Source organism: Crocodylus porosus, unplaced genomic scaffold, assembly GCF_001723895.1.
Source record: "Crocodylus porosus isolate Cpor-Errol unplaced genomic scaffold, CroPor_comp1, whole genome shotgun sequence".
Lineage (NCBI taxonomy): Eukaryota > Metazoa > Chordata > Crocodylia > Crocodylidae > Crocodylus > Crocodylus porosus.
The window spans coordinates 19,938,006-19,951,242 of record NW_017728925.1 but is presented as its reverse complement, the minus strand read 5'-3'; the positions used below and the strand labels follow the sequence as shown (position 1 = coordinate 19,951,242).

Sequence of the window (13,237 nt, the reverse complement as noted above, 5' to 3'; positions counted from 1 at the left end):
TCATTTGACCCCAGTACTCTTTCCTGCCATGGCAGGGGGTCAGACTAGATGATCTGCTCAGGTCCCTTCCGACCCTAGAAACTATGAAGTCCCAGAACCGTGGCCCAGCAGGGAGTGCTACAGCCTCCCGCTCGGTGCCACGGCCCAGCGTGCCCTCTGCCGGCAATGCCACACTCAGCCCCGCCCACAGCAGAGCACGGAAGACCGCCAACCGGATCTCTGCACATTACTGCCCGGTCCTGTACAGCCCTGGGGGATCCAGTCACACGAGCATGAGTCTCAGAACCAGCAGCATCTGTGCGGCAGCATGACCTCAGCGGGTAATGAGCAGCCCAGGGCAGAACTTGCCCTCAGAAACATTTGCTAGCTTCTGGCTGCCTAAATACTTAGCTCAGCTGTAACACTTACACCCTCTACACCACCTGAGGACAGAGCCACTGCCAAGTTAACAGACACTTTTTAGAAGTTTGAAGTTTCAGACAAGACCAGCTAAAGTGACCAGATGACTCCAGTTTTCTGGGAAAGTCCCAAAATGTTGGGGCTGCATTGCTGAAAAGTCCCTGAAGAGAGTCTGACAAACTTTCCGGCAGTGCCTTGCAGCTTCCTGCTGCGGCTGCTGAAAAGTCGCAGCACTACGCAGCCTGCAAACATAGCTAAACTACTTATGGCCAAGCACCACACCTCTTGGAGCAGAGCTCATTCATCTACTGGCGGCACTGCACCACGCTGCTACACTAGCTGGAACTGAAGGTGTTGGAGACAAGTGCCGGTTCTGGAGGTCTGCACAGCACCCAGGACTGCATCTTCCACCCTCAGGGGTATCCAAGAAAACTGTGGGTGCTCAGCCTTTCCTGGGGCTTACTCACCGGCCTGAAGGGCCAGGGTCATAGATACCACATGCAACCAATGGCCAGAAAGCAAAACCAAGCAGCAAGAGGCTGGTCCAGATCCCACTGGAATCAGAGGACAGGCTGACCCCTGTCTCCCTGGTCTGTGAATCAGGCCCTAATCCTGTGATGAAAGGAGCATTCAGTTACTTTACCTTCTTTCAGTGAGCTACAACAGAATGCAGTGACAGTGACTAAAATGTCTCGCTGTGGCACCAGTTGTGCGCTGGAGCCTCACTCCAGGAATCATGCTAAACCCCATCTCAGCTCCCCCATCTGTTATTAGGAAACAGACTGCTTGGGCTGGAAAGGTTGGTTAGGTTGGCTGATCTCGTATGGTGAGCTTTAAACTAGGTTCGTCAAAGGATGGGGATGCAGAGGTGACACTTTGATGTCAAGCCAGGTGACGCGAGCAGGAACAACCCAGGTAAGTGACAAGGGCCTGGGAACAAGAGGACAGCACAAACACCCAGGGGAGGTCTCAACCACCTCTACACAAATGCTAAAAGTATGGGAAATAAGCAGGAGGAACTCACCCTCCTGCTAGCTAGCAAAAACCCAGACCTGGCTGGGCTTACAGCAACCTGGTGGGATTCTACCCATGACCTGACAGTGGACATCGAGGGCTATAGGCTGTATAGACGGGAGAGAGTAGGAAAAAAAGGGAGGGGGTTGTAGTGCTCTATGTTAAAGAGCAGTACACATCCTTGATGATCAGGATGGGTTCTGAGGAGGGGCAAACTGAGGTGCTCTGGGTTAGGATACAAGGGGGTCATGGGGAAAGGGACTTGATAGTGGGTATCTACTACTGACTGCCTCACCAGGGGGACGAGCTGGACCAGGAACCCTCAGGTCAGCTCACAGAGGCTGTAAAGTCAAGGGATGTGGTTGTCATGGGTGACCTAAACTACCTAGACATCTGCTGGGAAGAGCAGTCAGCCAGGTCTGAACGCTCATGTAGGTTCCTAACCGAGTTACAGGACCTCCAGCTAACCCAGGAGGTGCACAGTCCCACCACAGGAAATGCCTTGCTAGACTTGGTCCTTGCCACAGGTGATGACCTGGTGAGGGACCTGTGGGTGCTTGACTACCTAGGTGTTTGTGACCACCGTCTGCTGGAATTTACTATCCAGTGCAGGGTGGTGAAAGCAAGCAGTAAGGCAAAAGCCCTAGACTTCAATGAGCTAAGGAGATTAGTAAGACAGACATTGGGGGACTCGGAGCCTCAATGAGATGGGCGTCCAGGACGGGTGGTTGTTCCTTAAGGAGACCATCCTCCGAGCTCAGAGGGAGTCAATCCCAATGCAAACCAAAAGGGAGCAGGAGTGCTAAAAAGCCCCCTTGACTCAGTAAAGGCATCCAGGAGGGCCTGAGGGCAAAAGAGGTGGCATACAATCAGAGGAGGCAAGGGGCCATCACCAAGGAGGATTACACCGCCGTTGCTTGCGATTGCAAGAAGGCTATTAGGAAGGCCAAGGCAAAGACAGAACAAGGGCTGCTCATGGGGCTCTGGCCAGGTACCAGAGTACTGGAAAAGATTTCATAGACATTAGGGCTGGAAGGGACTTTGGAAGATCATCGAGTCCAGCCCCCCTGCCTGAAGGGCAGGAAGTCAGCTGGGGTCATAGGATCCCAGCAAGATAAGCATCCAATTGGCTCTTGAAGGTGTTCAGTGTAGGTGCTTGAACCACCTCCGCTGGCAGACTGCTCCAGACCTTGGGGGCTCGGACAGTAAAGAAATTCTTCCTTATGTCCAACCTGAAACGGTCTTGCAGGAGTTTGTGACCGTTTGACCTCGTCATCCCTTGGAGTGCTCTGGTGAACAGACGTTCCCCCAGATCCTGGTGGTCACCCCGATAAATTTATAGGTGGCCACCAGATCACCCCGAGCCTGCGCTTTTCCAAGCAAAGGAGCCCCATGGCTCTCAGCCTGTCGTCGTAAGATCTGTTTTCCTGACCTCTGATCATGCGCGTGGCTCTCCTCTGGACTCTCTCAAGCTTCTCCACATCCTTTTTGAATTGTGGAGCCCAAAACTGGATGCAGTACTCCAGCTGCGGCCTCACCAAGGCTGAGTACAAGGGGAGAATGACGTCCCGGGATTTGCTTGAGAAGCATCTATGGATGCAAGCCAGCATTTTGGTCGCTTTACTAGTCGAAGCATCGAATTGCAGACTCATGTTCATCTTGTGGTCAATGATGACCCCCAAGTCTCTTTCTTCTGTAGTGCTAACCAGCGTAGCACTGCCGAGCCTATAAGGATGCTGCAGGTTTTTCCTCCCAAGGTGGAGAACCTTGCATTTTTCAGTGTTAAACACCATCAGGTTCTCGTCTGCCCATTTGCTGAGCCTGTCCAGGTCAGCTTGGATTGCCCTCCTGTCTTCTGGTTTGGATGCTTTGCCCCAAAGTTTGGTGTCATTGGCGAACTTTGCTAGTCCGCTTCTGACTCCAATGTCCACATCATTAATGAAGACGTTGAACAATATAGGTGCAAGGACAGAGCCTTGGGGGACCCCACTGGTCACACGGCACCACGATGAGCGACTGCCATCAATTACTACCCTCTGGGTACGACCACAGAGCCAATTTCCCAGCCAGCAGATCATGGTGGACCCAAGGCCACAATTGGCCAGTTTCGCCATGACGTGATCATAGGATACCAGATGGAAGACTTTTTTGAAGTCAAGATATATGACATCAATCTCTTCTCCCTTGTCCAGGTTATAGGTCACCTGGTCATAGAAGGAAATGGGCCAATGTGGTCTCCATTTACAAGAAGGGGAGAAAGGAGGATTCCGGTAACTATAGGCCAGTCAGTCTTACCTCGGTCCTTGGGAAGACCTTTGAGAAAGTTATCCAGGAGCACATCTGCGGGGGCCCAGCAGGGGAGGTCATGCTCAGGGGAAATCAACATGGGCTCGCTGCGGGCAGATCTTGACCGACTAACCTGGTTTCCTTTTACAACCAGGTCACAAAGTCCCTGGACGAAGGTGTTGAGGTGGATGTCGTCTTCCTGGACTTTAAGGCCTTTGACACCGTTTCTCACCACGTGCTTGTAAAAAACAAAACAAAACTAGGAGACCGTGGCACTGATGCCTACACAGTCAGATGGGTGGCAAACTGGCTAAATAGTTGCACACAGGGAGCGGTGGTGGATGGGTTGTTTTCGACCTGGAGGGATGTGGGCAGTGGAATCCCCCAGGGCTTGGTCCTTGGGCCCACACCTTTCAATATTTTTATCAGCAATCTGGATGTGGGTGTGGAAAGCACGGTGTCCAAATTCACTGATGATACCAAGTCATGGGGCGAGGTGGGCATGCTGGAGGGGAGGGACAGGATCCAGCTAGATCTAGACAGGTTACAGAGGTGGGCAGATGAGAATAGGATGGAATTCAACACAGACAAGTGCAAGGTGATGCATCGAGGGAGAAGGAACCAGCAACACAACTACAGGCTGGGGAACACCCTTCTCAACAACACAGTGGCTGAAAGGGATCTTGGAGTCACTGCCGACTCCAGGATGGACACGAGCCACCAATGCAAGGAAAGGGTCAGGAAGGCTAACAGCACCTTGTCGTGCATCCACAGATGCATCTCAAGCAGGTCCAAGGAGGTGATCCTCCCCCTCTATGCGGCACTGGTCAGGCTGCAGCTGGAGTACTGTGTCCTGTTGTGTGTGCTGCATTTCATGAGGGATGTGGACAACATGGAGAGGGTCCAGAGGAGGCCACTCGCATGACTGGGGGCAGTAGGGCAGGCCCGACGAGGAGAGGCTGTGGGACCTGAACCTGTTCAGCCTCCACAAGAGAAGACTGAGAAGGGATCTAATGGCCATCTATGAACTCACTGAGGGGACCATCAGATAATAGGTGAGGCTCTGTTCCCATGGGCACCACCTGGGATAACAAGGAATAACGGCCACAAATTGATTGAAACAAGGTTCAGGCTTGATATCAGGAGGCGCTACTTTATGGTTAGGGCTATCAGGCTCTGGAATGGGCTCCTGAGGGAGGTGGTGCTCTTCCCTACCCTGGGGGTCTTCAAGAGGAGGTTGGATAGATGCCTGGCTGGGCTATTATGATCCCAGCACTCATTCCTGCTCAGGGAAGGGGGTCGGACTTGATGATCTGTTCAGGTCCCTTCTAACCCTAGAAGGGACCTGAACCCTGTCAGACGTGAACACTAACCCTGCTGTTCTCCCATCTGCCATTGGCAATGGACGCTAGCCCAAAGGCCATCGGCTTAGGCAGGCCATGACTGACCAACAGGGCTGTAGCTGGACAGAATAACTGGAAATCCCCTCCAACGAGATACACAAGTGCGCATCAAGACATTCTGGCTTTAAAATCTAGACTACAGCAGATAAGCATTCAGCATGCACTTTCTTTTGAGATGACAGACTCCTCCGACCCTTTCCTCACTTCTGCATAGTTATGTGCCCTGGGAGAGCCTGGAAGCTACCAAGTGTAGCTTCCAGGCACATGCTTGGGAACCCCTGCCCCAACCTGCCTGCTCATCTTAGTTGCTGGACTTTGGTTGATGTAGTTTGTCTTTTACCTTGGTGCAGGAAGAGTTTACAGTTCTCCTGAATTAACTCGTCCCTTATCCAACTACACACAAAACAGTTCACACTTTTCAACTTTTGTCTATCTTTAAATATAATGGTTAGGTACAGACATTCAAAGCCAAGGCAGAATCGATCTAAAGTTATGCAGTCTTCGGTCCGTGGCTTGATAGGGAACAGAGCACACATTCGCCCTTTGGTATGGGAGGGCAGTCTATATGTGCTGAACTTCTGTTTTGTTACAGATAGACTGGCTTTGTGTGCTGAACTACTTCTGCTGTAGGTATAGACCAGTTTCCAATCACTTATACCAATAAAATGTAATTTCTGTGCCCGGCCAATGAGTCAGAAAAGTGTCAGAAAGAAAGGAGTACTGCAGTTAAGGACTCAGTTAATGGCAACTGTTATACAGCTGCACAATATCTCAAATTCCATTGCAACATACTTCTGTGAACAAATGACTACACACATACATCCAAAGGCAGAACAAGAAATATCAGCTGGTCCGCAATAAACTCTTGGTAGAAGATCATTTAGAGAAATGTTCAGAGACAAGGGTAATCTGTCAGAGGACGAAAGCCATAAAGCAAGTGCTACCCCATTAGAGCAACCTTTGGTAAAAGTTTCTGCAATATATAGCATTAAGAGTCGTTACTCCAAAGCATCTTTCGTGTTTGAAGGAAAATCAAAACAAACATGACTGCAGCAAATCCAGGAGAACTGGACCACTGTAACAGGTAAACTTCAGTGTCGATGCAATCTGCCATCTTTCTAAATGGCTGCTTGAGGCTGTGGATGCCAAGGAAGCAGCAAAGCAAGTGGTCTGGTAGTACAAACTGTGTGGCCCATCGCTGCGCATCAGAATCACGTGTGCGCCAGTCAGAGGAGACTGTCACAAGACTGACTCAGAATTGCTGATATTTACAAAACAAACTCCGAGGTTTTCTAGCTTGCTTTCTGTTTTCAGAGCCACTGGGTTACAGGTGATCAGATTTTCACGTTTTTCTCCATAACCATAAAAATCACCTCAACCCAGGAACTGAGGCCTTAAGAAAAATACCAAGCTTATGACACCTGCGATAAAACTGACAGAAGTAGTAACACTGACTCTGGGCTGCTGAATTAATCAGACTGTGCCGAGAGAGCAGCATGCGCATAAGTTACAGTCAGTATTCATGAAGATGGTGCACATATTATGTTACTTTGAACAACATATAAATGGGTTTCTTTGCAACCCTTGCTCAGAACCTGGTTCAAAGAGAGGCTTACACCATTTCCATAAAGAAAAACAAAAAAACCCCTCAACTTGATTACTCAAAGGTAATCCTACAGAAAGCCAAGAAATTATGTAATACAGGCCATAACCTTTCCCACCACATTTACCAAAGAAAGGGATTAAAAAATTACTTCAATGGAAGTGCTTAATTCAGTGGCAGGAAGTCTATTTCTGCACTGAGTTACTGGAATGCTCATTTAAAAATTCCTCTCGTGAAATGTTTCTGCACACGTGGAAGCCCAGGCTGTTAAACGGCACTCTTACCAAATGAGACTTGGATTTGAATAGCACTCTACATTTTTCTGAAAATTCTTTTGAAAACAAAAAATGATGAAGTCTTGGGAACTGGCAGGAGGAGACAGAGACAATGCTTAGAGATGAACAGCAAAAATACGTGCTCCAAACATATTACTTTCTGAAGGATGACAGATGCACACCAGCTAAGCCTGTTAGAAAGCACTAATCCTTATCCCCAAAACAGACTTCCCCTCAGTAACATGGCATTGCATAGACATCCTCTGGTCCAAACACAGTTTTAACAAACAAACAACATACATACTTTCAGGAATATGAATAATATAGTTCACAATTTTCTACAACCCCATGTAGAAATGCAGACAAGTAGAAATGTGAGTGCTCCTGCTGCGACATGACAACACTGGGCCACAGCTGTTAATTCATGAGCTATAAAGGAAAACTAAATTGACATGATTTTATTAGGTTTTACAGTAACAACCAACCTTAAAAGGTTCAGAGAAAAAGGAGATTCCTTCGAAACATCCCGTTTGCCTCTGTAGTTCCATGAAGTGGCAAGTCATCACTTGAACAGGCTAAAACCATCACTGTTGTTTGACACACATAAAGCGACAGTTGTTCCAGAAAGTTCTGTGCTTTTTTAGTCCCGGTACCAGGATGACACTATACAAAAGGTCTGGGTTAGAAGCCAAGCTGCTAATACAAGCAGCAGCAAAACACCGCGCTGCTTCAGTAAACAACAGTGCTTTCCTGGAGTAGCAAAAATCAACATATCACCTAAACAGACTGCCATCCTCTCCTTTGTATTTTTGCAAAAGAAAGGACACATTGTCAGCTCTGTATTTACCCATCTCAAAACTGAAAGGAGGAAAAAGTATTAAGAGCAACACACTCCCAACAGTGCTCTCCAAGTGACCTTGGACTGAAACCCTTTGGAATTCATAATTTAATCTTTGTCACTGCAGCAATAAATCTGCCATCTAATAAAAACAAGAACTAATGGGGAAATGTGAACCTAGGCCCGAATCAGAAAGTTTTTAAAAATAAAATTTTTGGTTTTGAAGGAATAAGCAGCAGCTCCTATATATTTAGCTGAAATGATGATTTATATACTTTTGCACTAAAAAGAATCTCTGTTGGTCCAGATTCTCTCTTTCCACTCCAGCAACGCACAGGGGCCAGGAGCTGGCTGCAGCTTCATCTGCAATGAGCACAAAGACAACTTTAACACCACAGTAACCCCAAGAGCTCCCCCATGAGCGTGGAATGGCCTGTATGGGTCCCCAAGAGCTGGAAGGCCTGCTGGGAGCTGTTTACTACTACCAAGCAGAGTTTAACACAGACCTTGGAAGAAGTAACTCTGGTGCTCATGCAATACTGTCCTAAGCATTCAGCCATTTCATACATGTTTTTATTTGTCCCCCTCCTCAGTCCCAGAAGCAGCCAGTGGGAACTAGGAGCAACAGAGAATTTTTTTCAGTGTTTGGAAACCTATAATGGGACCGACAATATCAGGACCTATTAATCCTGTGCAGCTTTGGAAGGCATGAAGCATTACCAATGAATAAGGTCCTAAGTCAACAAGAAATGCAAGATATGATGCACAATTAATGACTGACAGATTTTCCATCTGTTCTATCAAACTGCATGTGTGGGTACACTACAGCTCGTGCCTTCAAATAACAGTGTCGTTATTTATGGCTTTCAAATTCTGTGACTGCTCAGCACTCAGATTCCTCTGTCATTATGGTTGTTAATTGTTCAAGGCAATGGAGGCTTTGTGTGAGTGTAAGAAGCAGATAAGTCCCTCTAGGACCAGGGCCAAAAACTATAAAGTTACACCTTACAATTCAGTATAGATTTATTTTTGTTCTGTACTGAGGGCCTAAGATTTCTCATTGTTACAAGAATTCTTAAAAATCTACAAAAAGCACAAGAAAGCCCTTGTTGGCATCTTTCACACATATCTCCCAAAACAGAACAGATTAGCATTTCATACATGGCAGGCACTAGGCAAGTGTCTTTAATGACACAGCATTTCCTATGCATTTACATAGAGCATTTCATGCTTTATCCTATCAGGTTAACACAGCTAGCCATCTCCCAACCAGACTGAACCTGTGGTCCTTCTAGTCCATTATCTTAGAATGATCTTGCATTTTGAATGACTGAATTTTGCATTTTACACTACTGAATTTCACTTTATTTCACTCCAGTACAAAATGTCAGCACTATCCAGGTCTTCCTGCATAATACTCCAATCCTCCCTGCACTGCTGCCCCCCACTTTGCAGTTGCTGCCATTTCATTAACACGCTGTCACTTTGGTGCCAAGGTTACAAATAAAAATATTTTTAAAAGACTGCTGTCCCGGACCAACACTTGGGAAACTCCACAAGTAACATTCCCCTGGCCTGACTGCTTCTCTTCCTATAGTGGCAGTAATTTCCCTTTTAGAGAGGCAGTTAGCCATTTTAGTCTGCAGTCAGTCAGAAGGCAGGGCAGATATGGGCCTTTACAGACTACTAACTAACTAAGATACCTATGGAGAGCATAAGCTTTTGTGAATCCATGTTTTGTAATCTTCCTTTAGCTAGTTCCTTTCCTACTTTAAAATTCTTGTACTAAACCATATCTTCTCCAATGTAATCATTTTTTTACAGGGCACCATATCAGATGCTCTTCTGAAGTTCAGATACGTTAGATCCACTGCATTCCTCTTAATCAAAGAACATCACTTATCAAATACAGATACCAGATGAAATTGTCATGGTACACCTCTGCTAAACCAAAGCTACATTTACATTTGATCCCTTTTCTGTCCATCCCCATGTCTTTAAGCACCTCACCTCTAAAATTTCATCTAAAACTTTGTATACCCTTGATGTCACTCTGGCACGTCTCTAGATCCCCAATGCCCTCTCTTAAATATAGGTATTATAATCACTGTCCCACCACTCAGACGACAGGACCCCCAATCAGTTAAATGTATTCTGCATTTCCATGTGCCCTTCTTTCCAGTATGTTGGAATATTTGGTCCTTCCAAACCAGGAGTATTCAGCTCTGAACTTTTCCTTGTCCTTAGACATGGTAATTGCTGTTTCCATGCTTGCTTCCATTTGCCATCCTGCCTTTGCTCCCATGTTATCCATTACCATACTTATCAAAATGTATCAGCAAAGCATGTTTAGATTAGCTATCAGGAGAAACCTCTTTTCTGTCAGAGCAGTAAGACAGTGGAACACACTGTCCAGGGGAGTGGCAAGATTTCCTTCACTGTCAACTTTCAGGAGACAAGACGGGCACTGACCATGGATCAGTGATGTAGTGCCCGTATGTCTGTGCAAGAGTTAGACTGGACAGCACTTGTGGTACTTTCTACCCCTAGGATCCTATGGTTCTGGTGTCTGGGCCACCTCTAAATGATGGTTAAATTCTACTCTATCCTCAGTGCAGAACGGCTCCACTTCTTTCCTGGTTCCCTCTTCATTCATATGGCTACAGAACTTTTGCTGTTAGTATTGATTTCCTTTGCAAACTCAAACTCAACTTGATTTTCAGCAACTCTGACTTATACTTACACTTCTTAACCTCTAAAATGAAGCTGTCTTTGTTGATCAATCCCTTTTTCCACTCTTTCTAGACTTTCTGCTTATACGTAATATTCTTTTTGAGACATTTATTCAGTTCCATCTGGAGAGCCTTCGTACAAGTTTATTTTCCCCTTCCCTGGGATGCAAATTCCAGACAGTTTCTGCACTTGCAAGTTAGAGAAAAATCAAGTCTTCTCCACATTAAAGCCTTTCAGCCCAGACAGCTTCACTAGCCAGTTCCCTTAATTTCTCAAAGTCTGCCCTTTTGAAATGGAAACACAGTTACTGAGCTGTTCTTATTCAGCTTTCCATGTATTTTATACTGAATCAACTTGCCATCACTGGATTCAAGGTTATTTTCTATCATCATTTACTAAAAGGAAGTCTAACAAAATAAAGTAAAATCAGCCTAAATTCCTTATGAAAAAGAAAGGAGATAAATTTTACTTTACAGCTTTGCAATTCTAAATTAAGCAAATACCCTTTTTGTCCAAATGGAAGCCACACCATGTAAAATAATCAATTCAAGATCCAGGTTGCCTCCCTAGGACACAGAAATAAAAGAGTCTGCCAAGCCATTCTGATTTTCTGCAAACATGGCCTCTCCACATAAAATTACCCTAACCTCCGGCACGTAGGGATGCTTTTCTCATTCCCCTGGATAAGCAGATTTTAACAAACGCTGAGGAAGAAAAGCTCCTCAAATCCCATTTTGAAAGATCCATGTAGAAAAAGCACACAGAACGTTGTTGGAAGCCATAAACACTGTGCCTGTGCTCACACATCTTATGGGTCGCTCAGAAAGCGTGCCTGCCCAAAAACCAAGGCTGAGCAGTTTCTGCTCTTTCCCGTCTCTTCTTTTACCTCTTTCTAATGTTTCTCTGAGGTAGAAGAAAAATCAACTGGTTTTAATGTTGTAAAAGAAAAACTCTGCCTAAGAAAGTCTCACCTCAGCCTCTACAGGAAACTGCTTCTTTTCTGACCTCAACTGTATAAAATACTTCAACATGTGCTTACCTAAGCATGTTCTTAAGTACCAATAAAGTCAATTATATATCAGAAGAGGTTGGAGGGCTCTGTTCAGTAAGAATGGTTTGCTGAATAGGTGCCAAAGCAGGGCTGGGCAGGAACGGGGAGTTCCTTCTTATGGAAAAATCTGCATTTCCAAAAAATTTCTCCTGAAATGGACCAAAAAGTCAGAAATGTAAAACTCTTAGCTGGCTGCCCAGCTCCCCTCATGGCTTTGGGTACTAAATGCCTGGGTGAGCATGGGAGCCATGCAGAGAGCTGACCGCCAGCCCACAAAGCCAGTCCCTTGTGGATCCCATGAGCTGCATGACGTGCCATCCGCTCGTCTGCTTGGGGGCAGCTGGAATCCCAGGCCGGCCCACCTGCAGGTCTCTGTCTGATGATGAGGTGCTCGTTTCCACAGCATGCCTCAGTTCCAAGGAGCAGGCGGTTTCCTGCAGACACCTGTTTTCCAGAACATTTTAAAACTGCTCCAAGCCTAGCTGAATGAACTTTGGTGGTCCTTCATGCCCCACTACCAGGGTCTTTTGGGCATGTGGAACTTGTAAATATTCTCAAGTCAAACTGCACACGAATGGCAACAGCAGGCCTGCAAAATGCCAACAATACCACGTCCCGCAGGAGTCACAGGCCACATCCACTGAAGGAGTAAGGAACAGTCCCAGTGAAAGCTAGTGAGCTAATGGCAAAATACACTACGTAGCATGCAATTTCTGACATGTTATGCACTGGTTTTCTACAAATAGGGAAACTGCAGAATCTCCACTAAAATGGCACATGGATTTGCCTACATTTTAATTTTACTCAACAGAAATTCATCTTTTCCATTGAAACACACACTTCTCTCCTTATTTGCCCCTGGAGAGGCAGGTAGTGCGCTGCACTACTCTCAAGTCAGACACAGGGCAGGGTGGGGTGACACCTTAGAGGTAAACTGATTCAGAGAGGCATGAGCTTTCACAGGCAACAGCCGACTTCCTCAGATGCCAGGGCCTTTGAAAACTCATGCCTCTCTGGACCAGTGAGTCTCTCTAAGATACCGCCCTGCCTTGCCTCCTGTCTTATTTTCCCTCGGATGACTCCATCTTAAAATACTCTACTGCAGGTTTCCTCAGCTCCCTGCAAGCACAAGGGAGATCTTGTACAAATCTGACTGAAAAATTAAGTAAAACCTAAGAAATTACTTAGATATGTATGAGCTTTTTCAGATGGCTGGGATATAAAACAGCATGTGAGAGGAAGTTAAGTAATACTGTTTTGTTAATTGTTGATTTTTAATTCCTCTTTAAAAATCAGAATTTAAAACTTAGAACAAAAATTCCAACATTTATTTTAAATACAATCTGTGGTTATTGACCATAAGTAGATACCATTTATATAAAAGTTAAGTAATGGGAGATTTTAGGATACATCTGTTTTTATCATCAATGGATGGAAATCTTAAAGAACAAATAGTGAGCAAAGAACAAATGAGTTCTGGAAAACTGATCAGCATCAGTAGCAGGCAAACATTTATAAACCCACTGGAATTCAGCCAACTTGAATTAATATATTATTTCCTCAAGCATTATTAGACTACCTTGAGAGCTTGCTTGAGTTTCATCTCTCTCTTACCTGGCAAACATTGGGAAACAT

The 13,237-nt window shown here is 45.8% G+C and overlaps 1 protein-coding gene across 2 annotated transcripts in view; it reads right to left on the bottom strand.

The window, feature by feature from the left end:
* The window catches only part of RALGPS1 (Ral GEF with PH domain and SH3 binding motif 1), a 210,599-nt gene that overhangs the window by 93,329 nt on the left and 104,033 nt on the right, over positions 1–13,237 (bottom strand). The window lies entirely within an intron of this gene.